The sequence below is a fragment of the Microcebus murinus genome, chromosome 20 (assembly GCF_040939455.1).
Source record: "Microcebus murinus isolate Inina chromosome 20, M.murinus_Inina_mat1.0, whole genome shotgun sequence".
Taxonomy (NCBI): domain Eukaryota; kingdom Metazoa; phylum Chordata; class Mammalia; order Primates; family Cheirogaleidae; genus Microcebus; species Microcebus murinus.
Genome location: NC_134123.1, coordinates 40,616,166 through 40,644,072, shown reverse-complemented (window position 1 = coordinate 40,644,072; position 27,907 = coordinate 40,616,166). Strand labels below are relative to the sequence as shown.

Genomic DNA, 27,907 nt, shown 5'->3' with positions numbered 1-27,907 from the left:
GATCACCCCCACCCTCAGCGCCCGTCGCGGTGCCTGGCGCCCCAGCCCGCACCGTGGGGCCTCCTCTTGTCCCGAGCCGTGACACCGCCGCCACGCGGCAGCATGCGTGGCATCTGGACTGTCAGGTGTCAGACCAAAGGTCTGGTCTGTGGGAACCGACACGCTGGAGGAAACCTTGAGAGGCTGAGAGGGGAGGGAGTTCCAGGAGAATTCCAGGACGTCATTTTGAGCGAGTATGTGACCAGAACTCGTCCCGTTGCTTTTGGGGTTCTACGGGCTACACGTAGGAATCTTTGGTGGTGGCACTGGATGTTGGGGGATCCGGAGTCACACGCAGACCTGCTCCACAGGCCTCATTTTACTTTTCTTTTCGGATTCATTTTCTGAAAAGGTGTCTCTTATCTCTATGATTACATTTCCTTTTCTCTCTCTCTCCGAGCAGATCATGGGAGTCCACGTATTGAGGTGACATGTATTGCCCGTGCCCCCCTCCCCCCCGTTTTCTGATTCATTTATTTCTCATTTTCTCCCAGCGTATGGTGGGGGTACCAATGTTAAGGTCAGCTGCATCGCCCTGTCCCCGCCTCCCCCCTCGGGTCAGAGCTTCAAGTGCGCCCATGCCCCGGTTGGTGCGCACCCACCCCATTCCTAATGGATGTGCACGCCCATCCCCTCCCCACGCCCGCCCGACACCCACCCGATGAAGGCGATTCCTCTGTGTCCACTTAGGTGTCCATCGGTTCCTACCAATCTGCCGGCGAGCGCGCGCACGTGGCGCTCTTGTGTCCGTTCTTGGGACACTTGGCTTACTGGAACGGGTTCCAGCTCTGGCCGGGAGAACACGAGAGGTGCCCTCTCACCGCTGTTCCTCATAGCTGAACGGCACTCCGTGGTGTCCACGCGCCACATTTCATTAATGCACCCGTGGATCGATGGGCACTCGGGGCGCTTCCACATCTTTGCGATTGTGAATGGCGCCCTAACTGTAACCCTGACCCCTACCCAGCCCAGTCTCCTCTGCCCCAGCCTGAGGCGCTCCTCCCCCGCCAGGCCCGTCACTGTCCTGGTCCCCTGCCTGACCGGCTCCTTCCCGCCCGGCCTGTCACCGTCCTCTGCCCCTGCGTGACACGCTCCTCCCCGCCCGGCCCATCACCTTGGCCCCTGCCTGACTCGCTCCTCCCCACCTCGGGCTCCTCCGTCGCCTGGGCCTTCCAAGGGCTTGGTGTGGACGCTGCTTCCAGGAAGCCCTCCAGGAACCCGGCAGCAGGGCGGCCGCAGCAGTCTCGCGCGGGGCACGTGCCCCCACTGTGCCGCGGGGGCCCAGCCTGGTGTCTTCTCTGAGGCCCTGCGGCTGCCGCTCCCCGCGAGGGGAGAGCCGTGGAGGTGGGGACCGCCTCCTGGTGGGGACGTACACCCAGCTCTCCGCCGCGTCGGATTCCGGGGCTCTCTGTCCTGCCTGCCCGGAGGCCCAGCTGGCCTGCGGGTCCTTAGAGTGGCAGAAACGTCCTCAAGCTGATATTGCCAGTCAGGTGGGTGTCTGCACTTTTGTGCCGGGCACCCCGGGGAGGCCCAGGGGCTGGCTGGACAACGCGGCCTGCTGGGGGTCGGGGGTGCGCTTTGGAGGAGCAACCGATGCCCTTTGGACTTTGCTAGCAGCGTCTGAGGTGTCTCTGAGCCCTGCTCCATGTCGGGGAGAGGAGGAGGAGCAGGAGGAGGAGGAGGAGGAGGAGGAGGTGGCAGGGGCCGTGACCTACAGTCGTGTTCCCGGGGTGGCACGGCATGTGGCTTCTTCCACAGGCTGCTTGGCCTGGGCTCCCTGCACCTGGGCCTTTGGAGGACTGGCCCTGTTCTTGCCGACACTTCCTGCAGGGACCCAGAGCTGGGAGGTTGCATCTCCCAGACCTGGGTCGGGCAGAGCCCCAGCGGGCCATGCCCACAACCTCTCTCAGCACGGGTCCCCCAGAAGGCTTCTTTGGGACCAGGATTCTCTTGCGGGTGACTGTTTAAGGTCTGGCCCCTGGGTGGAGGGGCACCAGGAGTAGAGGAGCAGGAAGGGGAAGGGGGTGGCCAGGCGAGGGGACACTTTGAGGCCAAGTCCAAGCTTCAGCCTGATCCTCCTGGGAACCCCGGGGTGTACATCACACCTCCTGGTTGTCCTGCTCTGAGACCGGGACCCGGGCTTCGCATTTTCACAGCAGCCAGTCGTGGGCTGAGGACACCTGGGGCGTTGGGAACTCCCTGGCTTCTCCTTGGTTTAACATCTGAGCTGCTTGTGAATCGAGCCGCCACACACGCCCGAGTGCAGGTGTCTTCTGCACAGACTGTGGGCCTCGCTCTTCTGAATGCCGCTAGCTCGCCACCCACCCACGGGTGAACCTGGTCAGGGTACTTTCTCTAATGAGCAGACTCTGACCCCGGCGGGCTACCGGTGTTTTCATTTGCTCCTTTCTTTCTTCCATTTCGGGAAAGGCTTCCTTACTGGGTTTGGAAATCTCCTGTGCCTTTCCTCGCCTATTCTGTCAGCTTTAAATTTCTCTTTCAGTTGCCACCCTCACAGATGTATTAGGAAACTCTTTTCGGTGCATTCATTAGTGAAATGACCCAGATGAAGCTCGAATCCAATAGCTCATCGCCGATTTTTAGCAAGTCCACACCCCGGGGTGGTTGGGGTCCAATCCACCCCGGGCCAGGCCCAGGCCCCTTGGACCGGGCCAGAGAAGGACACAGAGCAGGGTCCGGCCCCCACGGTAGCGGTGCCCGCAGTTCTCCAAGGGCTTGGGGGTTTTCCAGAGGGAGGAGACAGAGGGGATTGATTTCTTCAGAGCCCCCCAAACCACCCCACCCCACCCCACCCCACCCCACCCCACCCCACCCATGGGACACATCCCGAGAGACGCCCCTACACTCGCTCCCCTCCCCCATGCGCTGTGCCCCAGCCCTGGCCCTGGGGAATAGGCGGCAGCCCACGCACAGGGCGGGGGGCACAGCTGAAAGGGTTTGTGGGGGAGGGCGGCCCCTGGCTGGGGGCAAAGGTCGAGCGCCCCGCGCGCGCGTGCGCAGTCAGCAGCGGCGGCGCGCTGGGGGTGGGGGGCGGGTAGGTGAAGGAGGCGAGGCGAGGAGAGGAGGGGGGCTGGAAGGTCTCCACCTTGGCGGGTCCACCCGTGGAGGCCCATCTCGCGCGCGCGCGCACGCGTGTGTGTGTGTGTGTGTGTGGACAGCCCCCCACGCCGCCCCGCCCCTCTCCCCAGTCCCGCGGAGCCCGCCGGACCCGGCCGGCGAGGGGAAGCGCAGAGAGGCTCGGCTTCTTGAGCGGGGCAGGGGCGCCCTCCACCGTCTCCGGCCAAGCCGGCCTGAACGCGCCCGGTCTCGTCTGATCTCCGAAGCTAAGCAGGGTCGGGCCTGGTTAGTACTTGGATGGGAGACCGCCCGGGAATACCGGGTGCCGTAGGCTTTTGTTTTTTTTGTTTTTTGCCTCTTGTTCTGTCCCCTTTCTGGGAGCGCGGCGGCGGTCCGGGGGATCACCCCCACCCTCAGCGCCCGTCGCGGTGCCTGGCGCCCCAGCCCGCACCGTGGGGCCTCCTCTTGTCCCGAGCCGTGACACCGCCGCCACGCGGCAGCATGCGTGGCATCTGGACTGTCAGGTGTCAGACCAAAGGTCTGGTCTGTGGGAACCGACACGCTGGAGGAAACCTTGAGAGGCTGAGAGGGGAGGGAGTTCCAGGAGAATTCCAGGACGTCATTTTGAGCGAGTATGTGACCAGAACTCGTCCCGTTGCTTTTGGGGTTCTACGGGCTACACGTAGGAATCTTTGGTGGTGGCACTGGATGTTGGGGGATCCGGAGTCACACGCAGACCTGCTCCACAGGCCTCATTTTACTTTTCTTTTCGGATTCATTTTCTGAAAAGGTGTCTCTTATCTCTATGATTACATTTCCTTTTCTCTCTCTCTCCGAGCAGATCATGGGAGTCCACGTATTGAGGTGACATGTATTGCCCGTGCCCCCCTCCCCCCCGTTTTCTGATTCATTTATTTCTCATTTTCTCCCAGCGTATGGTGGGGGTACCAATGTTAAGGTCAGCTGCATCGCCCTGTCCCCGCCTCCCCCCTCGGGTCAGAGCTTCAAGTGCGCCCATGCCCCGGTTGGTGCGCACCCACCCCATTCCTAATGGATGTGCACGCCCATCCCCTCCCCACGCCCGCCCGACACCCACCCGATGAAGGCGATTCCTCTGTGTCCACTTAGGTGTCCATCGGTTCCTACCAATCTGCCGGCGAGCGCGCGCACGTGGCGCTCTTGTGTCCGTTCTTGGGACACTTGGCTTACTGGAACGGGTTCCAGCTCTGGCCGGGAGAACACGAGAGGTGCCCTCTCACCGCTGTTCCTCATAGCTGAACGGCACTCCGTGGTGTCCACGCGCCACATTTCATTAATGCACCCGTGGATCGATGGGCACTCGGGGCGCTTCCACATCTTTGCGATTGTGAATGGCGCCCTAACTGTAACCCTGACCCCTACCCAGCCCAGTCTCCTCTGCCCCAGCCTGAGGCGCTCCTCCCCCGCCAGGCCCGTCACTGTCCTGGTCCCCTGCCTGACCGGCTCCTTCCCGCCCGGCCTGTCACCGTCCTCTGCCCCTGCGTGACACGCTCCTCCCCGCCCGGCCCATCACCTTGGCCCCTGCCTGACTCGCTCCTCCCCACCTCGGGCTCCTCCGTCGCCTGGGCCTTCCAAGGGCTTGGTGTGGACGCTGCTTCCAGGAAGCCCTCCAGGAACCCGGCAGCAGGGCGGCCGCAGCAGTCTCGCGCGGGGCACGTGCCCCCACTGTGCCGCGGGGGCCCAGCCTGGTGTCTTCTCTGAGGCCCTGCGGCTGCCGCTCCCCGCGAGGGGAGAGCCGTGGAGGTGGGGACCGCCTCCTGGTGGGGACGTACACCCAGCTCTCCGCCGCGTCGGATTCCGGGGCTCTCTGTCCTGCCTGCCCGGAGGCCCAGCTGGCCTGCGGGTCCTTAGAGTGGCAGAAACGTCCTCAAGCTGATATTGCCAGTCAGGTGGGTGTCTGCACTTTTGTGCCGGGCACCCCGGGGAGGCCCAGGGGCTGGCTGGACAACGCGGCCTGCTGGGGGTCGGGGGTGCGCTTTGGAGGAGCAACCGATGCCCTTTGGACTTTGCTAGCAGCGTCTGAGGTGTCTCTGAGCCCTGCTCCATGTCGGGGAGAGGAGGAGGAGCAGGAGGAGGAGGAGGAGGAGGAGGAGGTGGCAGGGGCCGTGACCTACAGTCGTGTTCCCGGGGTGGCACGGCATGTGGCTTCTTCCACAGGCTGCTTGGCCTGGGCTCCCTGCACCTGGGCCTTTGGAGGACTGGCCCTGTTCTTGCCGACACTTCCTGCAGGGACCCAGAGCTGGGAGGTTGCATCTCCCAGACCTGGGTCGGGCAGAGCCCCAGCGGGCCATGCCCACAACCTCTCTCAGCACGGGTCCCCCAGAAGGCTTCTTTGGGACCAGGATTCTCTTGCGGGTGACTGTTTAAGGTCTGGCCCCTGGGTGGAGGGGCACCAGGAGTAGAGGAGCAGGAAGGGGAAGGGGGTGGCCAGGCGAGGGGACACTTTGAGGCCAAGTCCAAGCTTCAGCCTGATCCTCCTGGGAACCCCGGGGTGTACATCACACCTCCTGGTTGTCCTGCTCTGAGACCGGGACCCGGGCTTCGCATTTTCACAGCAGCCAGTCGTGGGCTGAGGACACCTGGGGCGTTGGGAACTCCCTGGCTTCTCCTTGGTTTAACATCTGAGCTGCTTGTGAATCGAGCCGCCACACACGCCCGAGTGCAGGTGTCTTCTGCACAGACTGTGGGCCTCGCTCTTCTGAATGCCGCTAGCTCGCCACCCACCCACGGGTGAACCTGGTCAGGGTACTTTCTCTAATGAGCAGACTCTGACCCCGGCGGGCTACCGGTGTTTTCATTTGCTCCTTTCTTTCTTCCATTTCGGGAAAGGCTTCCTTACTGGGTTTGGAAATCTCCTGTGCCTTTCCTCGCCTATTCTGTCAGCTTTAAATTTCTCTTTCAGTTGCCACCCTCACAGATGTATTAGGAAACTCTTTTCGGTGCATTCATTAGTGAAATGACCCAGATGAAGCTCGAATCCAATAGCTAATCGCCGATTTTTAGCAAGTCCACACCCCGGGGTGGTTGGGGTCCAATCCACCCCGGGCCAGGCCCAGGCCCCTTGGACCGGGCCAGAGAAGGACACAGAGCAGGGTCCGGCCCCCACGGTAGCGGTGCCCGCAGTTCTCCAAGGGCTTGGGGGTTTTCCAGAGGGAGGAGACAGAGGGGATTGATTTCTTCAGAGCCCCCCAAACCACCCCACCCCACCCCACCCCACCCCACCCCACCCCACCCATGGGACACATCCCGAGAGACGCCCCTACACTCGCTCCCCTCCCCCATGCGCTGTGCCCCAGCCCTGGCCCTGGGGAATAGGCGGCAGCCCACGCACAGGGCGGGGGGCACAGCTGAAAGGGTTTGTGGGGGAGGGCGGCCCCTGGCTGGGGGCAAAGGTCGAGCGCCCCGCGCGCGCGTGCGCAGTCAGCAGCGGCGGCGCGCTGGGGGTGGGGGGCGGGTAGGTGAAGGAGGCGAGGCGAGGAGAGGAGGGGGGCTGGAAGGTCTCCACCTTGGCGGGTCCACCCGTGGAGGCCCATCTCGCGCGCGCGCGCGCACGCGTGTGTGTGTGTGTGTGTGTGGACAGCCCCCCACGCCGCCCCGCCCCTCTCCCCAGTCCCGCGGAGCCCGCCGGACCCGGCCGGCGAGGGGAAGCGCAGAGAGGCTCGGCTTCTTGAGCGGGGCAGGGGCGCCCTCCACCGTCTCCGGCCAAGCCGGCCTGAACGCGCCCGGTCTCGTCTGATCTCCGAAGCTAAGCAGGGTCGGGCCTGGTTAGTACTTGGATGGGAGACCGCCCGGGAATACCGGGTGCCGTAGGCTTTTGTTTTTTTTGTTTTTTGCCTCTTGTTCTGTCCCCTTTCTGGGAGCGCGGCGGCGGTCCGGGGGATCACCCCCACCCTCAGCGCCCGTCGCGGTGCCTGGCGCCCCAGCCCGCACCGTGGGGCCTCCTCTTGTCCCGAGCCGTGACACCGCCGCCACGCGGCAGCATGCGTGGCATCTGGACTGTCAGGTGTCAGACCAAAGGTCTGGTCTGTGGGAACCGACACGCTGGAGGAAACCTTGAGAGGCTGAGAGGGGAGGGAGTTCCAGGAGAATTCCAGGACGTCATTTTGAGCGAGTATGTGACCAGAACTCGTCCCGTTGCTTTTGGGGTTCTACGGGCTACACGTAGGAATCTTTGGTGGTGGCACTGGATGTTGGGGGATCCGGAGTCACACGCAGACCTGCTCCACAGGCCTCATTTTACTTTTCTTTTCGGATTCATTTTCTGAAAAGGTGTCTCTTATCTCTATGATTACATTTCCTTTTCTCTCTCTCTCCGAGCAGATCATGGGAGTCCACGTATTGAGGTGACATGTATTGCCCGTGCCCCCCTCCCCCCCGTTTTCTGATTCATTTATTTCTCATTTTCTCCCAGCGTATGGTGGGGGTACCAATGTTAAGGTCAGCTGCATCGCCCTGTCCCCGCCTCCCCCCTCGGGTCAGAGCTTCAAGTGCGCCCATGCCCCGGTTGGTGCGCACCCACCCCATTCCTAATGGATGTGCACGCCCATCCCCTCCCCACGCCCGCCCGACACCCACCCGATGAAGGCGATTCCTCTGTGTCCACTTAGGTGTCCATCGGTTCCTACCAATCTGCCGGCGAGCGCGCGCACGTGGCGCTCTTGTGTCCGTTCTTGGGACACTTGGCTTACTGGAACGGGTTCCAGCTCTGGCCGGGAGAACACGAGAGGTGCCCTCTCACCGCTGTTCCTCATAGCTGAACGGCACTCCGTGGTGTCCACGCGCCACATTTCATTAATGCACCCGTGGATCGATGGGCACTCGGGGCGCTTCCACATCTTTGCGATTGTGAATGGCGCCCTAACTGTAACCCTGACCCCTACCCAGCCCAGTCTCCTCTGCCCCAGCCTGAGGCGCTCCTCCCCCGCCAGGCCCGTCACTGTCCTGGTCCCCTGCCTGACCGGCTCCTTCCCGCCCGGCCTGTCACCGTCCTCTGCCCCTGCGTGACACGCTCCTCCCCGCCCGGCCCATCACCTTGGCCCCTGCCTGACTCGCTCCTCCCCACCTCGGGCTCCTCCGTCGCCTGGGCCTTCCAAGGGCTTGGTGTGGACGCTGCTTCCAGGAAGCCCTCCAGGAACCCGGCAGCAGGGCGGCCGCAGCAGTCTCGCGCGGGGCACGTGCCCCCACTGTGCCGCGGGGGCCCAGCCTGGTGTCTTCTCTGAGGCCCTGCGGCTGCCGCTCCCCGCGAGGGGAGAGCCGTGGAGGTGGGGACCGCCTCCTGGTGGGGACGTACACCCAGCTCTCCGCCGCGTCGGATTCCGGGGCTCTCTGTCCTGCCTGCCCGGAGGCCCAGCTGGCCTGCGGGTCCTTAGAGTGGCAGAAACGTCCTCAAGCTGATATTGCCAGTCAGGTGGGTGTCTGCACTTTTGTGCCGGGCACCCCGGGGAGGCCCAGGGGCTGGCTGGACAACGCGGCCTGCTGGGGGTCGGGGGTGCGCTTTGGAGGAGCAACCGATGCCCTTTGGACTTTGCTAGCAGCGTCTGAGGTGTCTCTGAGCCCTGCTCCATGTCGGGGAGAGGAGGAGGAGCAGGAGGAGGAGGAGGAGGAGGAGGAGGTGGCAGGGGCCGTGACCTACAGTCGTGTTCCCGGGGTGGCACGGCATGTGGCTTCTTCCACAGGCTGCTTGGCCTGGGCTCCCTGCACCTGGGCCTTTGGAGGACTGGCCCTGTTCTTGCCGACACTTCCTGCAGGGACCCAGAGCTGGGAGGTTGCATCTCCCAGACCTGGGTCGGGCAGAGCCCCAGCGGGCCATGCCCACAACCTCTCTCAGCACGGGTCCCCCAGAAGGCTTCTTTGGGACCAGGATTCTCTTGCGGGTGACTGTTTAAGGTCTGGCCCCTGGGTGGAGGGGCACCAGGAGTAGAGGAGCAGGAAGGGGAAGGGGGTGGCCAGGCGAGGGGACACTTTGAGGCCAAGTCCAAGCTTCAGCCTGATCCTCCTGGGAACCCCGGGGTGTACATCACACCTCCTGGTTGTCCTGCTCTGAGACCGGGACCCGGGCTTCGCATTTTCACAGCAGCCAGTCGTGGGCTGAGGACACCTGGGGCGTTGGGAACTCCCTGGCTTCTCCTTGGTTTAACATCTGAGCTGCTTGTGAATCGAGCCGCCACACACGCCCGAGTGCAGGTGTCTTCTGCACAGACTGTGGGCCTCGCTCTTCTGAATGCCGCTAGCTCGCCACCCACCCACGGGTGAACCTGGTCAGGGTACTTTCTCTAATGAGCAGACTCTGACCCCGGCGGGCTACCGGTGTTTTCATTTGCTCCTTTCTTTCTTCCATTTCGGGAAAGGCTTCCTTACTGGGTTTGGAAATCTCCTGTGCCTTTCCTCGCCTATTCTGTCAGCTTTAAATTTCTCTTTCAGTTGCCACCCTCACAGATGTATTAGGAAACTCTTTTCGGTGCATTCATTAGTGAAATGACCCAGATGAAGCTCGAATCCAATAGCTCATCGCCGATTTTTAGCAAGTCCACACCCCGGGGTGGTTGGGGTCCAATCCACCCCGGGCCAGGCCCAGGCCCCTTGGACCGGGCCAGAGAAGGACACAGAGCAGGGTCCGGCCCCCACGGTAGCGGTGCCCGCAGTTCTCCAAGGGCTTGGGGGTTTTCCAGAGGGAGGAGACAGAGGGGATTGATTTCTTCAGAGCCCCCCAAACCACCCCACCCCACCCCACCCCACCCCACCCCACCCCACCCATGGGACACATCCCGAGAGACGCCCCTACACTCGCTCCCCTCCCCCATGCGCTGTGCCCCAGCCCTGGCCCTGGGGAATAGGCGGCAGCCCACGCACAGGGCGGGGGGCACAGCTGAAAGGGTTTGTGGGGGAGGGCGGCCCCTGGCTGGGGGCAAAGGTCGAGCGCCCCGCGCGCGCGTGCGCAGTCAGCAGCGGCGGCGCGCTGGGGGTGGGGGGCGGGTAGGTGAAGGAGGCGAGGCGAGGAGAGGAGGGGGGCTGGAAGGTCTCCACCTTGGCGGGTCCACCCGTGGAGGCCCATCTCGCGCGCGCGCGCACGCGTGTGTGTGTGTGTGTGTGTGGACAGCCCCCCACGCCGCCCCGCCCCTCTCCCCAGTCCCGCGGAGCCCGCCGGACCCGGCCGGCGAGGGGAAGCGCAGAGAGGCTCGGCTTCTTGAGCGGGGCAGGGGCGCCCTCCACCGTCTCCGGCCAAGCCGGCCTGAACGCGCCCGGTCTCGTCTGATCTCCGAAGCTAAGCAGGGTCGGGCCTGGTTAGTACTTGGATGGGAGACCGCCCGGGAATACCGGGTGCCGTAGGCTTTTGTTTTTTTTGTTTTTTGCCTCTTGTTCTGTCCCCTTTCTGGGAGCGCGGCGGCGGTCCGGGGGATCACCCCCACCCTCAGCGCCCGTCGCGGTGCCTGGCGCCCCAGCCCGCACCGTGGGGCCTCCTCTTGTCCCGAGCCGTGACACCGCCGCCACGCGGCAGCATGCGTGGCATCTGGACTGTCAGGTGTCAGACCAAAGGTCTGGTCTGTGGGAACCGACACGCTGGAGGAAACCTTGAGAGGCTGAGAGGGGAGGGAGTTCCAGGAGAATTCCAGGACGTCATTTTGAGCGAGTATGTGACCAGAACTCGTCCCGTTGCTTTTGGGGTTCTACGGGCTACACGTAGGAATCTTTGGTGGTGGCACTGGATGTTGGGGGATCCGGAGTCACACGCAGACCTGCTCCACAGGCCTCATTTTACTTTTCTTTTCGGATTCATTTTCTGAAAAGGTGTCTCTTATCTCTATGATTACATTTCCTTTTCTCTCTCTCTCCGAGCAGATCATGGGAGTCCACGTATTGAGGTGACATGTATTGCCCGTGCCCCCCTCCCCCCCGTTTTCTGATTCATTTATTTCTCATTTTCTCCCAGCGTATGGTGGGGGTACCAATGTTAAGGTCAGCTGCATCGCCCTGTCCCCGCCTCCCCCCTCGGGTCAGAGCTTCAAGTGCGCCCATGCCCCGGTTGGTGCGCACCCACCCCATTCCTAATGGATGTGCACGCCCATCCCCTCCCCACGCCCGCCCGACACCCACCCGATGAAGGCGATTCCTCTGTGTCCACTTAGGTGTCCATCGGTTCCTACCAATCTGCCGGCGAGCGCGCGCACGTGGCGCTCTTGTGTCCGTTCTTGGGACACTTGGCTTACTGGAACGGGTTCCAGCTCTGGCCGGGAGAACACGAGAGGTGCCCTCTCACCGCTGTTCCTCATAGCTGAACGGCACTCCGTGGTGTCCACGCGCCACATTTCATTAATGCACCCGTGGATCGATGGGCACTCGGGGCGCTTCCACATCTTTGCGATTGTGAATGGCGCCCTAACTGTAACCCTGACCCCTACCCAGCCCAGTCTCCTCTGCCCCAGCCTGAGGCGCTCCTCCCCCGCCAGGCCCGTCACTGTCCTGGTCCCCTGCCTGACCGGCTCCTTCCCGCCCGGCCTGTCACCGTCCTCTGCCCCTGCGTGACACGCTCCTCCCCGCCCGGCCCATCACCTTGGCCCCTGCCTGACTCGCTCCTCCCCACCTCGGGCTCCTCCGTCGCCTGGGCCTTCCAAGGGCTTGGTGTGGACGCTGCTTCCAGGAAGCCCTCCAGGAACCCGGCAGCAGGGCGGCCGCAGCAGTCTCGCGCGGGGCACGTGCCCCCACTGTGCCGCGGGGGCCCAGCCTGGTGTCTTCTCTGAGGCCCTGCGGCTGCCGCTCCCCGCGAGGGGAGAGCCGTGGAGGTGGGGACCGCCTCCTGGTGGGGACGTACACCCAGCTCTCCGCCGCGTCGGATTCCGGGGCTCTCTGTCCTGCCTGCCCGGAGGCCCAGCTGGCCTGCGGGTCCTTAGAGTGGCAGAAACGTCCTCAAGCTGATATTGCCAGTCAGGTGGGTGTCTGCACTTTTGTGCCGGGCACCCCGGGGAGGCCCAGGGGCTGGCTGGACAACGCGGCCTGCTGGGGGTCGGGGGTGCGCTTTGGAGGAGCAACCGATGCCCTTTGGACTTTGCTAGCAGCGTCTGAGGTGTCTCTGAGCCCTGCTCCATGTCGGGGAGAGGAGGAGGAGCAGGAGGAGGAGGAGGAGGAGGAGGAGGTGGCAGGGGCCGTGACCTACAGTCGTGTTCCCGGGGTGGCACGGCATGTGGCTTCTTCCACAGGCTGCTTGGCCTGGGCTCCCTGCACCTGGGCCTTTGGAGGACTGGCCCTGTTCTTGCCGACACTTCCTGCAGGGACCCAGAGCTGGGAGGTTGCATCTCCCAGACCTGGGTCGGGCAGAGCCCCAGCGGGCCATGCCCACAACCTCTCTCAGCACGGGTCCCCCAGAAGGCTTCTTTGGGACCAGGATTCTCTTGCGGGTGACTGTTTAAGGTCTGGCCCCTGGGTGGAGGGGCACCAGGAGTAGAGGAGCAGGAAGGGGAAGGGGGTGGCCAGGCGAGGGGACACTTTGAGGCCAAGTCCAAGCTTCAGCCTGATCCTCCTGGGAACCCCGGGGTGTACATCACACCTCCTGGTTGTCCTGCTCTGAGACCGGGACCCGGGCTTCGCATTTTCACAGCAGCCAGTCGTGGGCTGAGGACACCTGGGGCGTTGGGAACTCCCTGGCTTCTCCTTGGTTTAACATCTGAGCTGCTTGTGAATCGAGCCGCCACACACGCCCGAGTGCAGGTGTCTTCTGCACAGACTGTGGGCCTCGCTCTTCTGAATGCCGCTAGCTCGCCACCCACCCACGGGTGAACCTGGTCAGGGTACTTTCTCTAATGAGCAGACTCTGACCCCGGCGGGCTACCGGTGTTTTCATTTGCTCCTTTCTTTCTTCCATTTCGGGAAAGGCTTCCTTACTGGGTTTGGAAATCTCCTGTGCCTTTCCTCGCCTATTCTGTCAGCTTTAAATTTCTCTTTCAGTTGCCACCCTCACAGATGTATTAGGAAACTCTTTTCGGTGCATTCATTAGTGAAATGACCCAGATGAAGCTCGAATCCAATAGCTCATCGCCGATTTTTAGCAAGTCCACACCCCGGGGTGGTTGGGGTCCAATCCACCCCGGGCCAGGCCCAGGCCCCTTGGACCGGGCCAGAGAAGGACACAGAGCAGGGTCCGGCCCCCACGGTAGCGGTGCCCGCAGTTCTCCAAGGGCTTGGGGGTTTTCCAGAGGGAGGAGACAGAGGGGATTGATTTCTTCAGAGCCCCCCAAACCACCCCACCCCACCCCACCCCACCCCACCCCACCCCACCCATGGGACACATCCCGAGAGACGCCCCTACACTCGCTCCCCTCCCCCATGCGCTGTGCCCCAGCCCTGGCCCTGGGGAATAGGCGGCAGCCCACGCACAGGGCGGGGGGCACAGCTGAAAGGGTTTGTGGGGGAGGGCGGCCCCTGGCTGGGGGCAAAGGTCGAGCGCCCCGCGCGCGCGTGCGCAGTCAGCAGCGGCGGCGCGCTGGGGGTGGGGGGCGGGTAGGTGAAGGAGGCGAGGCGAGGAGAGGAGGGGGGCTGGAAGGTCTCCACCTTGGCGGGTCCACCCGTGGAGGCCCATCTCGCGCGCGCGCGCACGCGTGTGTGTGTGTGTGTGTGTGGACAGCCCCCCACGCCGCCCCGCCCCTCTCCCCAGTCCCGCGGAGCCCGCCGGACCCGGCCGGCGAGGGGAAGCGCAGAGAGGCTCGGCTTCTTGAGCGGGGCAGGGGCGCCCTCCACCGTCTCCGGCCAAGCCGGCCTGAACGCGCCCGGTCTCGTCTGATCTCCGAAGCTAAGCAGGGTCGGGCCTGGTTAGTACTTGGATGGGAGACCGCCCGGGAATACCGGGTGCCGTAGGCTTTTGTTTTTTTTGTTTTTTGCCTCTTGTTCTGTCCCCTTTCTGGGAGCGCGGCGGCGGTCCGGGGGATCACCCCCACCCTCAGCGCCCGTCGCGGTGCCTGGCGCCCCAGCCCGCACCGTGGGGCCTCCTCTTGTCCCGAGCCGTGACACCGCCGCCACGCGGCAGCATGCGTGGCATCTGGACTGTCAGGTGTCAGACCAAAGGTCTGGTCTGTGGGAACCGACACGCTGGAGGAAACCTTGAGAGGCTGAGAGGGGAGGGAGTTCCAGGAGAATTCCAGGACGTCATTTTGAGCGAGTATGTGACCAGAACTCGTCCCGTTGCTTTTGGGGTTCTACGGGCTACACGTAGGAATCTTTGGTGGTGGCACTGGATGTTGGGGGATCCGGAGTCACACGCAGACCTGCTCCACAGGCCTCATTTTACTTTTCTTTTCGGATTCATTTTCTGAAAAGGTGTCTCTTATCTCTATGATTACATTTCCTTTTCTCTCTCTCTCCGAGCAGATCATGGGAGTCCACGTATTGAGGTGACATGTATTGCCCGTGCCCCCCTCCCCCCCGTTTTCTGATTCATTTATTTCTCATTTTCTCCCAGCGTATGGTGGGGGTACCAATGTTAAGGTCAGCTGCATCGCCCTGTCCCCGCCTCCCCCCTCGGGTCAGAGCTTCAAGTGCGCCCATGCCCCGGTTGGTGCGCACCCACCCCATTCCTAATGGATGTGCACGCCCATCCCCTCCCCACGCCCGCCCGACACCCACCCGATGAAGGCGATTCCTCTGTGTCCACTTAGGTGTCCATCGGTTCCTACCAATCTGCCGGCGAGCGCGCGCACGTGGCGCTCTTGTGTCCGTTCTTGGGACACTTGGCTTACTGGAACGGGTTCCAGCTCTGGCCGGGAGAACACGAGAGGTGCCCTCTCACCGCTGTTCCTCATAGCTGAACGGCACTCCGTGGTGTCCACGCGCCACATTTCATTAATGCACCCGTGGATCGATGGGCACTCGGGGCGCTTCCACATCTTTGCGATTGTGAATGGCGCCCTAACTGTAACCCTGACCCCTACCCAGCCCAGTCTCCTCTGCCCCAGCCTGAGGCGCTCCTCCCCCGCCAGGCCCGTCACTGTCCTGGTCCCCTGCCTGACCGGCTCCTTCCCGCCCGGCCTGTCACCGTCCTCTGCCCCTGCGTGACACGCTCCTCCCCGCCCGGCCCATCACCTTGGCCCCTGCCTGACTCGCTCCTCCCCACCTCGGGCTCCTCCGTCGCCTGGGCCTTCCAAGGGCTTGGTGTGGACGCTGCTTCCAGGAAGCCCTCCAGGAACCCGGCAGCAGGGCGGCCGCAGCAGTCTCGCGCGGGGCACGTGCCCCCACTGTGCCGCGGGGGCCCAGCCTGGTGTCTTCTCTGAGGCCCTGCGGCTGCCGCTCCCCGCGAGGGGAGAGCCGTGGAGGTGGGGACCGCCTCCTGGTGGGGACGTACACCCAGCTCTCCGCCGCGTCGGATTCCGGGGCTCTCTGTCCTGCCTGCCCGGAGGCCCAGCTGGCCTGCGGGTCCTTAGAGTGGCAGAAACGTCCTCAAGCTGATATTGCCAGTCAGGTGGGTGTCTGCACTTTTGTGCCGGGCACCCCGGGGAGGCCCAGGGGCTGGCTGGACAACGCGGCCTGCTGGGGGTCGGGGGTGCGCTTTGGAGGAGCAACCGATGCCCTTTGGACTTTGCTAGCAGCGTCTGAGGTGTCTCTGAGCCCTGCTCCATGTCGGGGAGAGGAGGAGGAGCAGGAGGAGGAGGAGGAGGAGGAGGAGGTGGCAGGGGCCGTGACCTACAGTCGTGTTCCCGGGGTGGCACGGCATGTGGCTTCTTCCACAGGCTGCTTGGCCTGGGCTCCCTGCACCTGGGCCTTTGGAGGACTGGCCCTGTTCTTGCCGACACTTCCTGCAGGGACCCAGAGCTGGGAGGTTGCATCTCCCAGACCTGGGTCGGGCAGAGCCCCAGCGGGCCATGCCCACAACCTCTCTCAGCACGGGTCCCCCAGAAGGCTTCTTTGGGACCAGGATTCTCTTGCGGGTGACTGTTTAAGGTCTGGCCCCTGGGTGGAGGGGCACCAGGAGTAGAGGAGCAGGAAGGGGAAGGGGGTGGCCAGGCGAGGGGACACTTTGAGGCCAAGTCCAAGCTTCAGCCTGATCCTCCTGGGAACCCCGGGGTGTACATCACACCTCCTGGTTGTCCTGCTCTGAGACCGGGACCCGGGCTTCGCATTTTCACAGCAGCCAGTCGTGGGCTGAGGACACCTGGGGCGTTGGGAACTCCCTGGCTTCTCCTTGGTTTAACATCTGAGCTGCTTGTGAATCGAGCCGCCACACACGCCCGAGTGCAGGTGTCTTCTGCACAGACTGTGGGCCTCGCTCTTCTGAATGCCGCTAGCTCGCCACCCACCCACGGGTGAACCTGGTCAGGGTACTTTCTCTAATGAGCAGACTCTGACCCCGGCGGGCTACCGGTGTTTTCATTTGCTCCTTTCTTTCTTCCATTTCGGGAAAGGCTTCCTTACTGGGTTTGGAAATCTCCTGTGCCTTTCCTCGCCTATTCTGTCAGCTTTAAATTTCTCTTTCAGTTGCCACCCTCACAGATGTATTAGGAAACTCTTTTCGGTGCATTCATTAGTGAAATGACCCAGATGAAGCTCGAATCCAATAGCTAATCGCCGATTTTTAGCAAGTCCACACCCCGGGGTGGTTGGGGTCCAATCCACCCCGGGCCAGGCCCAGGCCCCTTGGACCGGGCCAGAGAAGGACACAGAGCAGGGTCCGGCCCCCACGGTAGCGGTGCCCGCAGTTCTCCAAGGGCTTGGGGGTTTTCCAGAGGGAGGAGACAGAGGGGATTGATTTCTTCAGAGCCCCCCAAACCACCCCACCCCACCCCACCCCACCCCACCCCACCCCACCCATGGGACACATCCCGAGAGACGCCCCTACACTCGCTCCCCTCCCCCATGCGCTGTGCCCCAGCCCTGGCCCTGGGGAATAGGCGGCAGCCCACGCACAGGGCGGGGGGCACAGCTGAAAGGGTTTGTGGGGGAGGGCGGCCCCTGGCTGGGGGCAAAGGTCGAGCGCCCCGCGCGCGCGTGCGCAGTCAGCAGCGGCGGCGCGCTGGGGGTGGGGGGCGGGTAGGTGAAGGAGGCGAGGCGAGGAGAGGAGGGGGGCTGGAAGGTCTCCACCTTGGCGGGTCCACCCGTGGAGGCCCATCTCGCGCGCGCGCGCACGCGTGTGTGTGTGTGTGTGTGTGGACAGCCCCCCACGCCGCCCCGCCCCTCTCCCCAGTCCCGCGGAGCCCGCCGGACCCGGCCGGCGAGGGGAAGCGCAGAGAGGCTCGGCTTCTTGAGCGGGGCAGGGGCGCCCTCCACCGTCTCCGGCCAAGCCGGCCTGAACGCGCCCGGTCTCGTCTGATCTCCGAAGCTAAGCAGGGTCGGGCCTGGTTAGTACTTGGATGGGAGACCGCCCGGGAATACCGGGTGCCGTAGGCTTTTGTTTTTTTTGTTTTTTGCCTCTTGTTCTGTCCCCTTTCTGGGAGCGCGGCGGCGGTCCGGGGGATCACCCCCACCCTCAGCGCCCGTCGCGGTGCCTGGCGCCCCAGCCCGCACCGTGGGGCCTCCTCTTGTCCCGAGCCGTGACACCGCCGCCACGCGGCAGCATGCGTGGCATCTGGACTGTCAGGTGTCAGACCAAAGGTCTGGTCTGTGGGAACCGACACGCTGGAGGAAACCTTGAGAGGCTGAGAGGGGAGGGAGTTCCAGGAGAATTCCAGGACGTCATTTTGAGCGAGTATGTGACCAGAACTCGTCCCGTTGCTTTTGGGGTTCTACGGGCTACACGTAGGAATCTTTGGTGGTGGCACTGGATGTTGGGGGATCCGGAGTCACACGCAGACCTGCTCCACAGGCCTCATTTTACTTTTCTTTTCGGATTCATTTTCTGAAAAGGTGTCTCTTATCTCTATGATTACATTTCCTTTTCTCTCTCTCTCCGAGCAGATCATGGGAGTCCACGTATTGAGGTGACATGTATTGCCCGTGCCCCCCTCCCCCCCGTTTTCTGATTCATTTATTTCTCATTTTCTCCCAGCGTATGGTGGGGGTACCAATGTTAAGGTCAGCTGCATCGCCCTGTCCCCGCCTCCCCCCTCGGGTCAGAGCTTCAAGTGCGCCCATGCCCCGGTTGGTGCGCACCCACCCCATTCCTAATGGATGTGCACGCCCATCCCCTCCCCACGCCCGCCCGACACCCACCCGATGAAGGCGATTCCTCTGTGTCCACTTAGGTGTCCATCGGTTCCTACCAATCTGCCGGCGAGCGCGCGCACGTGGCGCTCTTGTGTCCGTTCTTGGGACACTTGGCTTACTGGAACGGGTTCCAGCTCTGGCCGGGAGAACACGAGAGGTGCCCTCTCACCGCTGTTCCTCATAGCTGAACGGCACTCCGTGGTGTCCACGCGCCACATTTCATTAATGCACCCGTGGATCGATGGGCACTCGGGGCGCTTCCACATCTTTGCGATTGTGAATGGCGCCCTAACTGTAACCCTGACCCCTACCCAGCCCAGTCTCCTCTGCCCCAGCCTGAGGCGCTCCTCCCCCGCCAGGCCCGTCACTGTCCTGGTCCCCTGCCTGACCGGCTCCTTCCCGCCCGGCCTGTCACCGTCCTCTGCCCCTGCGTGACACGCTCCTCCCCGCCCGGCCCATCACCTTGGCCCCTGCCTGACTCGCTCCTCCCCACCTCGGGCTCCTCCGTCGCCTGGGCCTTCCAAGGGCTTGGTGTGGACGCTGCTTCCAGGAAGCCCTCCAGGAACCCGGCAGCAGGGCGGCCGCAGCAGTCTCGCGCGGGGCACGTGCCCCCACTGTGCCGCGGGGGCCCAGCCTGGTGTCTTCTCTGAGGCCCTGCGGCTGCCGCTCCCCGCGAGGGGAGAGCCGTGGAGGTGGGGACCGCCTCCTGGTGGGGACGTACACCCAGCTCTCCGCCGCGTCGGATTCCGGGGCTCTCTGTCCTGCCTGCCCGGAGGCCCAGCTGGCCTGCGGGTCCTTAGAGTGGCAGAAACGTCCTCAAGCTGATATTGCCAGTCAGGTGGGTGTCTGCACTTTTGTGCCGGGCACCCCGGGGAGGCCCAGGGGCTGGCTGGACAACGCGGCCTGCTGGGGGTCGGGGGTGCGCTTTGGAGGAGCAACCGATGCCCTTTGGACTTTGCTAGCAGCGTCTGAGGTGTCTCTGAGCCCTGCTCCATGTCGGGGAGAGGAGGAGGAGCAGGAGGAGGAGGAGGAGGAGGAGGAGGTGGCAGGGGCCGTGACCTACAGTCGTGTTCCCGGGGTGGCACGGCATGTGGCTTCTTCCACAGGCTGCTTGGCCTGGGCTCCCTGCACCTGGGCCTTTGGAGGACTGGCCCTGTTCTTGCCGACACTTCCTGCAGGGACCCAGAGCTGGGAGGTTGCATCTCCCAGACCTGGGTCGGGCAGAGCCCCAGCGGGCCATGCCCACAACCTCTCTCAGCACGGGTCCCCCAGAAGGCTTCTTTGGGACCAGGATTCTCTTGCGGGTGACTGTTTAAGGTCTGGCCCCTGGGTGGAGGGGCACCAGGAGTAGAGGAGCAGGAAGGGGAAGGGGGTGGCCAGGCGAGGGGACACTTTGAGGCCAAGTCCAAGCTTCAGCCTGATCCTCCTGGGAACCCCGGGGTGTACATCACACCTCCTGGTTGTCCTGCTCTGAGACCGGGACCCGGGCTTCGCATTTTCACAGCAGCCAGTCGTGGGCTGAGGACACCTGGGGCGTTGGGAACTCCCTGGCTTCTCCTTGGTTTAACATCTGAGCTGCTTGTGAATCGAGCCGCCACACACGCCCGAGTGCAGGTGTCTTCTGCACAGACTGTGGGCCTCGCTCTTCTGAATGCCGCTAGCTCGCCACCCACCCACGGGTGAACCTGGTCAGGGTACTTTCTCTAATGAGCAGACTCTGACCCCGGCGGGCTACCGGTGTTTTCATTTGCTCCTTTCTTTCTTCCATTTCGGGAAAGGCTTCCTTACTGGGTTTGGAAATCTCCTGTGCCTTTCCTCGCCTATTCTGTCAGCTTTAAATTTCTCTTTCAGTTGCCACCCTCACAGATGTATTAGGAAACTCTTTTCGGTGCATTCATTAGTGAAATGACCCAGATGAAGCTCGAATCCAATAGCTAATCGCCGATTTTTAGCAAGTCCACACCCCGGGGTGGTTGGGGTCCAATCCACCCCGGGCCAGGCCCAGGCCCCTTGGACCGGGCCAGAGAAGGACACAGAGCAGGGTCCGGCCCCCACGGTAGCGGTGCCCGCAGTTCTCCAAGGGCTTGGGGGTTTTCCAGAGGGAGGAGACAGAGGGGATTGATTTCTTCAGAGCCCCCCAAACCACCCCACCCCACCCCACCCCACCCCACCCCACCCCACCCATGGGACACATCCCGAGAGACGCCCCTACACTCGCTCCCCTCCCCCATGCGCTGTGCCCCAGCCCTGGCCCTGGGGAATAGGCGGCAGCCCACGCACAGGGCGGGGGGCACAGCTGAAAGGGTTTGTGGGGGAGGGCGGCCCCTGGCTGGGGGCAAAGGTCGAGCGCCCCGCGCGCGCGTGCGCAGTCAGCAGCGGCGGCGCGCTGGGGGTGGGGGGCGGGTAGGTGAAGGAGGCGAGGCGAGGAGAGGAGGGGGGCTGGAAGGTCTCCACCTTGGCGGGTCCACCCGTGGAGGCCCATCTCGCGCGCGCGCGCACGCGTGTGTGTGTGTGTGTGTGTGGACAGCCCCCCACGCCGCCCCGCCCCTCTCCCCAGTCCCGCGGAGCCCGCCGGACCCGGCCGGCGAGGGGAAGCGCAGAGAGGCTCGGCTTCTTGAGCGGGGCAGGGGCGCCCTCCACCGTCTCCGGCCAAGCCGGCCTGAACGCGCCCGGTCTCGTCTGATCTCCGAAGCTAAGCAGGGTCGGGCCTGGTTAGTACTTGGATGGGAGACCGCCCGGGAATACCGGGTGCCGTAGGCTTTTGTTTTTTTTGTTTTTTGCCTCTTGTTCTGTCCCCTTTCTGGGAGCGCGGCGGCGGTCCGGGGGATCACCCCCACCCTCAGCGCCCGTCGCGGTGCCTGGCGCCCCAGCCCGCACCGTGGGGCCTCCTCTTGTCCCGAGCCGTGACACCGCCGCCACGCGGCAGCATGCGTGGCATCTGGACTGTCAGGTGTCAGACCAAAGGTCTGGTCTGTGGGAACCGACACGCTGGAGGAAACCTTGAGAGGCTGAGAGGGGAGGGAGTTCCAGGAGAATTCCAGGACGTCATTTTGAGCGAGTATGTGACCAGAACTCGTCCCGTTGCTTTTGGGGTTCTACGGGCTACACGTAGGAATCTTTGGTGGTGGCACTGGATGTTGGGGGATCCGGAGTCACACGCAGACCTGCTCCACAGGCCTCATTTTACTTTTCTTTTCGGATTCATTTTCTGAAAAGGTGTCTCTTATCTCTATGATTACATTTCCTTTTCTCTCTCTCTCCGAGCAGATCATGGGAGTCCACGTATTGAGGTGACATGTATTGCCCGTGCCCCCCTCCCCCCCGTTTTCTGATTCATTTATTTCTCATTTTCTCCCAGCGTATGGTGGGGGTACCAATGTTAAGGTCAGCTGCATCGCCCTGTCCCCGCCTCCCCCCTCGGGTCAGAGCTTCAAGTGCGCCCATGCCCCGGTTGGTGCGCACCCACCCCATTCCTAATGGATGTGCACGCCCATCCCCTCCCCACGCCCGCCCGACACCCACCCGATGAAGGCGATTCCTCTGTGTCCACTTAGGTGTCCATCGGTTCCTACCAATCTGCCGGCGAGCGCGCGCACGTGGCGCTCTTGTGTCCGTTCTTGGGACACTTGGCTTACTGGAACGGGTTCCAGCTCTGGCCGGGAGAACACGAGAGGTGCCCTCTCACCGCTGTTCCTCATAGCTGAACGGCACTCCGTGGTGTCCACGCGCCACATTTCATTAATGCACCCGTGGATCGATGGGCACTCGGGGCGCTTCCACATCTTTGCGATTGTGAATGGCGCCCTAACTGTAACCCTGACCCCTACCCAGCCCAGTCTCCTCTGCCCCAGCCTGAGGCGCTCCTCCCCCGCCAGGCCCGTCACTGTCCTGGTCCCCTGCCTGACCGGCTCCTTCCCGCCCGGCCTGTCACCGTCCTCTGCCCCTGCGTGACACGCTCCTCCCCGCCCGGCCCATCACCTTGGCCCCTGCCTGACTCGCTCCTCCCCACCTCGGGCTCCTCCGTCGCCTGGGCCTTCCAAGGGCTTGGTGTGGACGCTGCTTCCAGGAAGCCCTCCAGGAACCCGGCAGCAGGGCGGCCGCAGCAGTCTCGCGCGGGGCACGTGCCCCCACTGTGCCGCGGGGGCCCAGCCTGGTGTCTTCTCTGAGGCCCTGCGGCTGCCGCTCCCCGCGAGGGGAGAGCCGTGGAGGTGGGGACCGCCTCCTGGTGGGGACGTACACCCAGCTCTCCGCCGCGTCGGATTCCGGGGCTCTCTGTCCTGCCTGCCCGGAGGCCCAGCTGGCCTGCGGGTCCTTAGAGTGGCAGAAACGTCCTCAAGCTGATATTGCCAGTCAGGTGGGTGTCTGCACTTTTGTGCCGGGCACCCCGGGGAGGCCCAGGGGCTGGCTGGACAACGCGGCCTGCTGGGGGTCGGGGGTGCGCTTTGGAGGAGCAACCGATGCCCTTTGGACTTTGCTAGCAGCGTCTGAGGTGTCTCTGAGCCCTGCTCCATGTCGGGGAGAGGAGGAGGAGCAGGAGGAGGAGGAGGAGGAGGAGGAGGTGGCAGGGGCCGTGACCTACAGTCGTGTTCCCGGGGTGGCACGGCATGTGGCTTCTTCCACAGGCTGCTTGGCCTGGGCTCCCTGCACCTGGGCCTTTGGAGGACTGGCCCTGTTCTTGCCGACACTTCCTGCAGGGACCCAGAGCTGGGAGGTTGCATCTCCCAGACCTGGGTCGGGCAGAGCCCCAGCGGGCCATGCCCACAACCTCTCTCAGCACGGGTCCCCCAGAAGGCTTCTTTGGGACCAGGATTCTCTTGCGGGTGACTGTTTAAGGTCTGGCCCCTGGGTGGAGGGGCACCAGGAGTAGAGGAGCAGGAAGGGGAAGGGGGTGGCCAGGCGAGGGGACACTTTGAGGCCAAGTCCAAGCTTCAGCCTGATCCTCCTGGGAACCCCGGGGTGTACATCACACCTCCTGGTTGTCCTGCTCTGAGACCGGGACCCGGGCTTCGCATTTTCACAGCAGCCAGTCGTGGGCTGAGGACACCTGGGGCGTTGGGAACTCCCTGGCTTCTCCTTGGTTTAACATCTGAGCTGCTTGTGAATCGAGCCGCCACACACGCCCGAGTGCAGGTGTCTTCTGCACAGACTGTGGGCCTCGCTCTTCTGAATGCCGCTAGCTCGCCACCCACCCACGGGTGAACCTGGTCAGGGTACTTTCTCTAATGAGCAGACTCTGACCCCGGCGGGCTACCGGTGTTTTCATTTGCTCCTTTCTTTCTTCCATTTCGGGAAAGGCTTCCTTACTGGGTTTGGAAATCTCCTGTGCCTTTCCTCGCCTATTCTGTCAGCTTTAAATTTCTCTTTCAGTTGCCACCCTCACAGATGTATTAGGAAACTCTTTTCGGTGCATTCATTAGTGAAATGACCCAGATGAAGCTCGAATCCAATAGCTAATCGCCGATTTTTAGCAAGTCCACACCCCGGGGTGGTTGGGGTCCAATCCACCCCGGGCCAGGCCCAGGCCCCTTGGACCGGGCCAGAGAAGGACACAGAGCAGGGTCCGGCCCCCACGGTAGCGGTGCCCGCAGTTCTCCAAGGGCTTGGGGGTTTTCCAGAGGGAGGAGACAGAGGGGATTGATTTCTTCAGAGCCCCCCAAACCACCCCACCCCACCCCACCCCACCCCACCCCACCCCACCCATGGGACACATCCCGAGAGACGCCCCTACACTCGCTCCCCTCCCCCATGCGCTGTGCCCCAGCCCTGGCCCTGGGGAATAGGCGGCAGCCCACGCACAGGGCGGGGGGCACAGCTGAAAGGGTTTGTGGGGGAGGGCGGCCCCTGGCTGGGGGCAAAGGTCGAGCGCCCCGCGCGCGCGTGCGCAGTCAGCAGCGGCGGCGCGCTGGGGGTGGGGGGCGGGTAGGTGAAGGAGGCGAGGCGAGGAGAGGAGGGGGGCTGGAAGGTCTCCACCTTGGCGGGTCCACCCGTGGAGGCCCATCTCGCGCGCGCGCGCACGCGTGTGTGTGTGTGTGTGTGTGTGTGGACAGCCCCCCACGCCGCCCCGCCCCTCTCCCCAGTCCCGCGGAGCCCGCCGGACCCGGCCGGCGAGGGGAAGCGCAGAGAGGCTCGGCTTCTTGAGCGGGGCAGGGGCGCCCTCCACCGTCTCCGGCCAAGCCGGCCTGAACGCGCCCGGTCTCGTCTGATCTCCGAAGCTAAGCAGGGTCGGGCCTGGTTAGTACTTGGATGGGAGACCGCCCGGGAATACCGGGTGCCGTAGGCTTTTGTTTTTTTTGTTTTTTGCCTCTTGTTCTGTCCCCTTTCTGGGAGCGCGGCGGCGGTCCGGGGGATCACCCCCACCCTCAGCGCCCGTCGCGGTGCCTGGCGCCCCAGCCCGCACCGTGGGGCCTCCTCTTGTCCCGAGCCGTGACACCGCCGCCACGCGGCAGCATGCGTGGCATCTGGACTGTCAGGTGTCAGACCAAAGGTCTGGTCTGTGGGAACCGACACGCTGGAGGAAACCTTGAGAGGCTGAGAGGGGAGGGAGTTCCAGGAGAATTCCAGGACGTCATTTTGAGCGAGTATGTGACCAGAACTCGTCCCGTTGCTTTTGGGGTTCTACGGGCTACACGTAGGAATCTTTGGTGGTGGCACTGGATGTTGGGGGATCCGGAGTCACACGCAGACCTGCTCCACAGGCCTCATTTTACTTTTCTTTTCGGATTCATTTTCTGAAAAGGTGTCTCTTATCTCTATGATTACATTTCCTTTTCTCTCTCTCTCCGAGCAGATCATGGGAGTCCACGTATTGAGGTGACATGTATTGCCCGTGCCCCCCTCCCCCCCGTTTTCTGATTCATTTATTTCTCATTTTCTCCCAGCGTATGGTGGGGGTACCAATGTTAAGGTCAGCTGCATCGCCCTGTCCCCGCCTCCCCCCTCGGGTCAGAGCTTCAAGTGCGCCCATGCCCCGGTTGGTGCGCACCCACCCCATTCCTAATGGATGTGCACGCCCATCCCCTCCCCACGCCCGCCCGACACCCACCCGATGAAGGCGATTCCTCTGTGTCCACTTAGGTGTCCATCGGTTCCTACCAATCTGCCGGCGAGCGCGCGCACGTGGCGCTCTTGTGTCCGTTCTTGGGACACTTGGCTTACTGGAACGGGTTCCAGCTCTGGCCGGGAGAACACGAGAGGTGCCCTCTCACCGCTGTTCCTCATAGCTGAACGGCACTCCGTGGTGTCCACGCGCCACATTTCATTAATGCACCCGTGGATCGATGGGCACTCGGGGCGCTTCCACATCTTTGCGATTGTGAATGGCGCCCTAACTGTAACCCTGACCCCTACCCAGCCCAGTCTCCTCTGCCCCAGCCTGAGGCGCTCCTCCCCCGCCAGGCCCGTCACTGTCCTGGTCCCCTGCCTGACCGGCTCCTTCCCGCCCGGCCTGTCACCGTCCTCTGCCCCTGCGTGACACGCTCCTCCCCGCCCGGCCCATCACCTTGGCCCCTGCCTGACTCGCTCCTCCCCACCTCGGGCTCCTCCGTCGCCTGGGCCTTCCAAGGGCTTGGTGTGGACGCTGCTTCCAGGAAGCCCTCCAGGAACCCGGCAGCAGGGCGGCCGCAGCAGTCTCGCGCGGGGCACGTGCCCCCACTGTGCCGCGGGGGCCCAGCCTGGTGTCTTCTCTGAGGCCCTGCGGCTGCCGCTCCCCGCGAGGGGAGAGCCGTGGAGGTGGGGACCGCCTCCTGGTGGGGACGTACACCCAGCTCTCCGCCGCGTCGGATTCCGGGGCTCTCTGTCCTGCCTGCCCGGAGGCCCAGCTGGCCTGCGGGTCCTTAGAGTGGCAGAAACGTCCTCAAGCTGATATTGCCAGTCAGGTGGGTGTCTGCACTTTTGTGCCGGGCACCCCGGGGAGGCCCAGGGGCTGGCTGGACAACGCGGCCTGCTGGGGGTCGGGGGTGCGCTTTGGAGGAGCAACCGATGCCCTTTGGACTTTGCTAGCAGCGTCTGAGGTGTCTCTGAGCCCTGCTCCATGTCGGGGAGAGGAGGAGGAGCAGGAGGAGGAGGAGGAGGAGGAGGAGGTGGCAGGGGCCGTGACCTACAGTCGTGTTCCCGGGGTGGCACGGCATGTGGCTTCTTCCACAGGCTGCTTGGCCTGGGCTCCCTGCACCTGGGCCTTTGGAGGACTGGCCCTGTTCTTGCCGACACTTCCTGCAGGGACCCAGAGCTGGGAGGTTGCATCTCCCAGACCTGGGTCGGGCAGAGCCCCAGCGGGCCATGCCCACAACCTCTCTCAGCACGGGTCCCCCAGAAGGCTTCTTTGGGACCAGGATTCTCTTGCGGGTGACTGTTTAAGGTCTGGCCCCTGGGTGGAGGGGCACCAGGAGTAGAGGAGCAGGAAGGGGAAGGGGGTGGCCAGGCGAGGGGACACTTTGAGGCCAAGTCCAAGCTTCAGCCTGATCCTCCTGGGAACCCCGGGGTGTACATCACACCTCCTGGTTGTCCTGCTCTGAGACCGGGACCCGGGCTTCGCATTTTCACAGCAGCCAGTCGTGGGCTGAGGACACCTGGGGCGTTGGGAACTCCCTGGCTTCTCCTTGGTTTAACATCTGAGCTGCTTGTGAATCGAGCCGCCACACACGCCCGAGTGCAGGTGTCTTCTGCACAGACTGTGGGCCTCGCTCTTCTGAATGCCGCTAGCTCGCCACCCACCCACGGGTGAACCTGGTCAGGGTACTTTCTCTAATGAGCAGACTCTGACCCCGGCGGGCTACCGGTGTTTTCATTTGCTCCTTTCTTTCTTCCATTTCGGGAAAGGCTTCCTTACTGGGTTTGGAAATCTCCTGTGCCTTTCCTCGCCTATTCTGTCAGCTTTAAATTTCTCTTTCAGTTGCCACCCTCACAGATGTATTAGGAAACTCTTTTCGGTGCATTCATTAGTGAAATGACCCAGATGAAGCTCGAATCCAATAGCTAATCGCCGATTTTTAGCAAGTCCACACCCCGGGGTGGTTGGGGTCCAATCCACCCCGGGCCAGGCCCAGGCCCCTTGGACCGGGCCAGAGAAGGACACAGAGCAGGGTCCGGCCCCCACGGTAGCGGTGCCCGCAGTTCTCCAAGGGCTTGGGGGTTTTCCAGAGGGAGGAGACAGAGGGGATTGATTTCTTCAGAGCCCCCCAAACCACCCCACCCCACCCCACCCCACCCCACCCCACCCCACCCATGGGACACATCCCGAGAGACGCCCCTACACTCGCTCCCCTCCCCCATGCGCTGTGCCCCAGCCCTGGCCCTGGGGAATAGGCGGCAGCCCACGCACAGGGCGGGGGGCACAGCTGAAAGGGTTTGTGGGGGAGGGCGGCCCCTGGCTGGGGGCAAAGGTCGAGCGCCCCGCGCGCGCGTGCGCAGTCAGCAGCGGCGGCGCGCTGGGGGTGGGGGGCGGGTAGGTGAAGGAGGCGAGGCGAGGAGAGGAGGGGGGCTGGAAGGTCTCCACCTTGGCGGGTCCACCCGTGGAGGCCCATCTCGCGCGCGCGCGCACGCGTGTGTGTGTGTGTGTGTGTGTGTGGACAGCCCCCCACGCCGCCCCGCCCCTCTCCCCAGTCCCGCGGAGCCCGCCGGACCCGGCCGGCGAGGGGAA

At 63.7% G+C, this 27,907-nt stretch overlaps 7 pseudogenes; all 7 read left to right on the top strand.

Annotated features, from left to right (window-relative positions):
• Window positions 1–3,332: 3,332 nt before the first annotated feature.
• LOC142862751 (uncharacterized) lies at window positions 3,333–3,451 on the top strand (annotated as a pseudogene).
• Window positions 3,452–6,850: 3,399 nt separating this feature from the next.
• Window positions 6,851–6,969, top strand: LOC142862749 (uncharacterized; annotated as a pseudogene).
• Window positions 6,970–10,366: 3,397 nt separating this feature from the next.
• On the top strand, window positions 10,367–10,485 carry LOC142862748 (uncharacterized; annotated as a pseudogene).
• A 3,397-nt stretch (window positions 10,486–13,882) lies between these two features.
• On the top strand, window positions 13,883–14,001 carry LOC142862747 (uncharacterized; annotated as a pseudogene).
• Window positions 14,002–17,398: 3,397 nt separating this feature from the next.
• Window positions 17,399–17,517, top strand: LOC142862746 (uncharacterized; annotated as a pseudogene).
• A 3,397-nt stretch (window positions 17,518–20,914) lies between these two features.
• On the top strand, window positions 20,915–21,033 carry LOC142862745 (uncharacterized; annotated as a pseudogene).
• A 3,401-nt stretch (window positions 21,034–24,434) lies between these two features.
• Window positions 24,435–24,553, top strand: LOC142862744 (uncharacterized; annotated as a pseudogene).
• The last annotated feature ends 3,354 nt before the right edge of the window (window positions 24,554–27,907 follow it).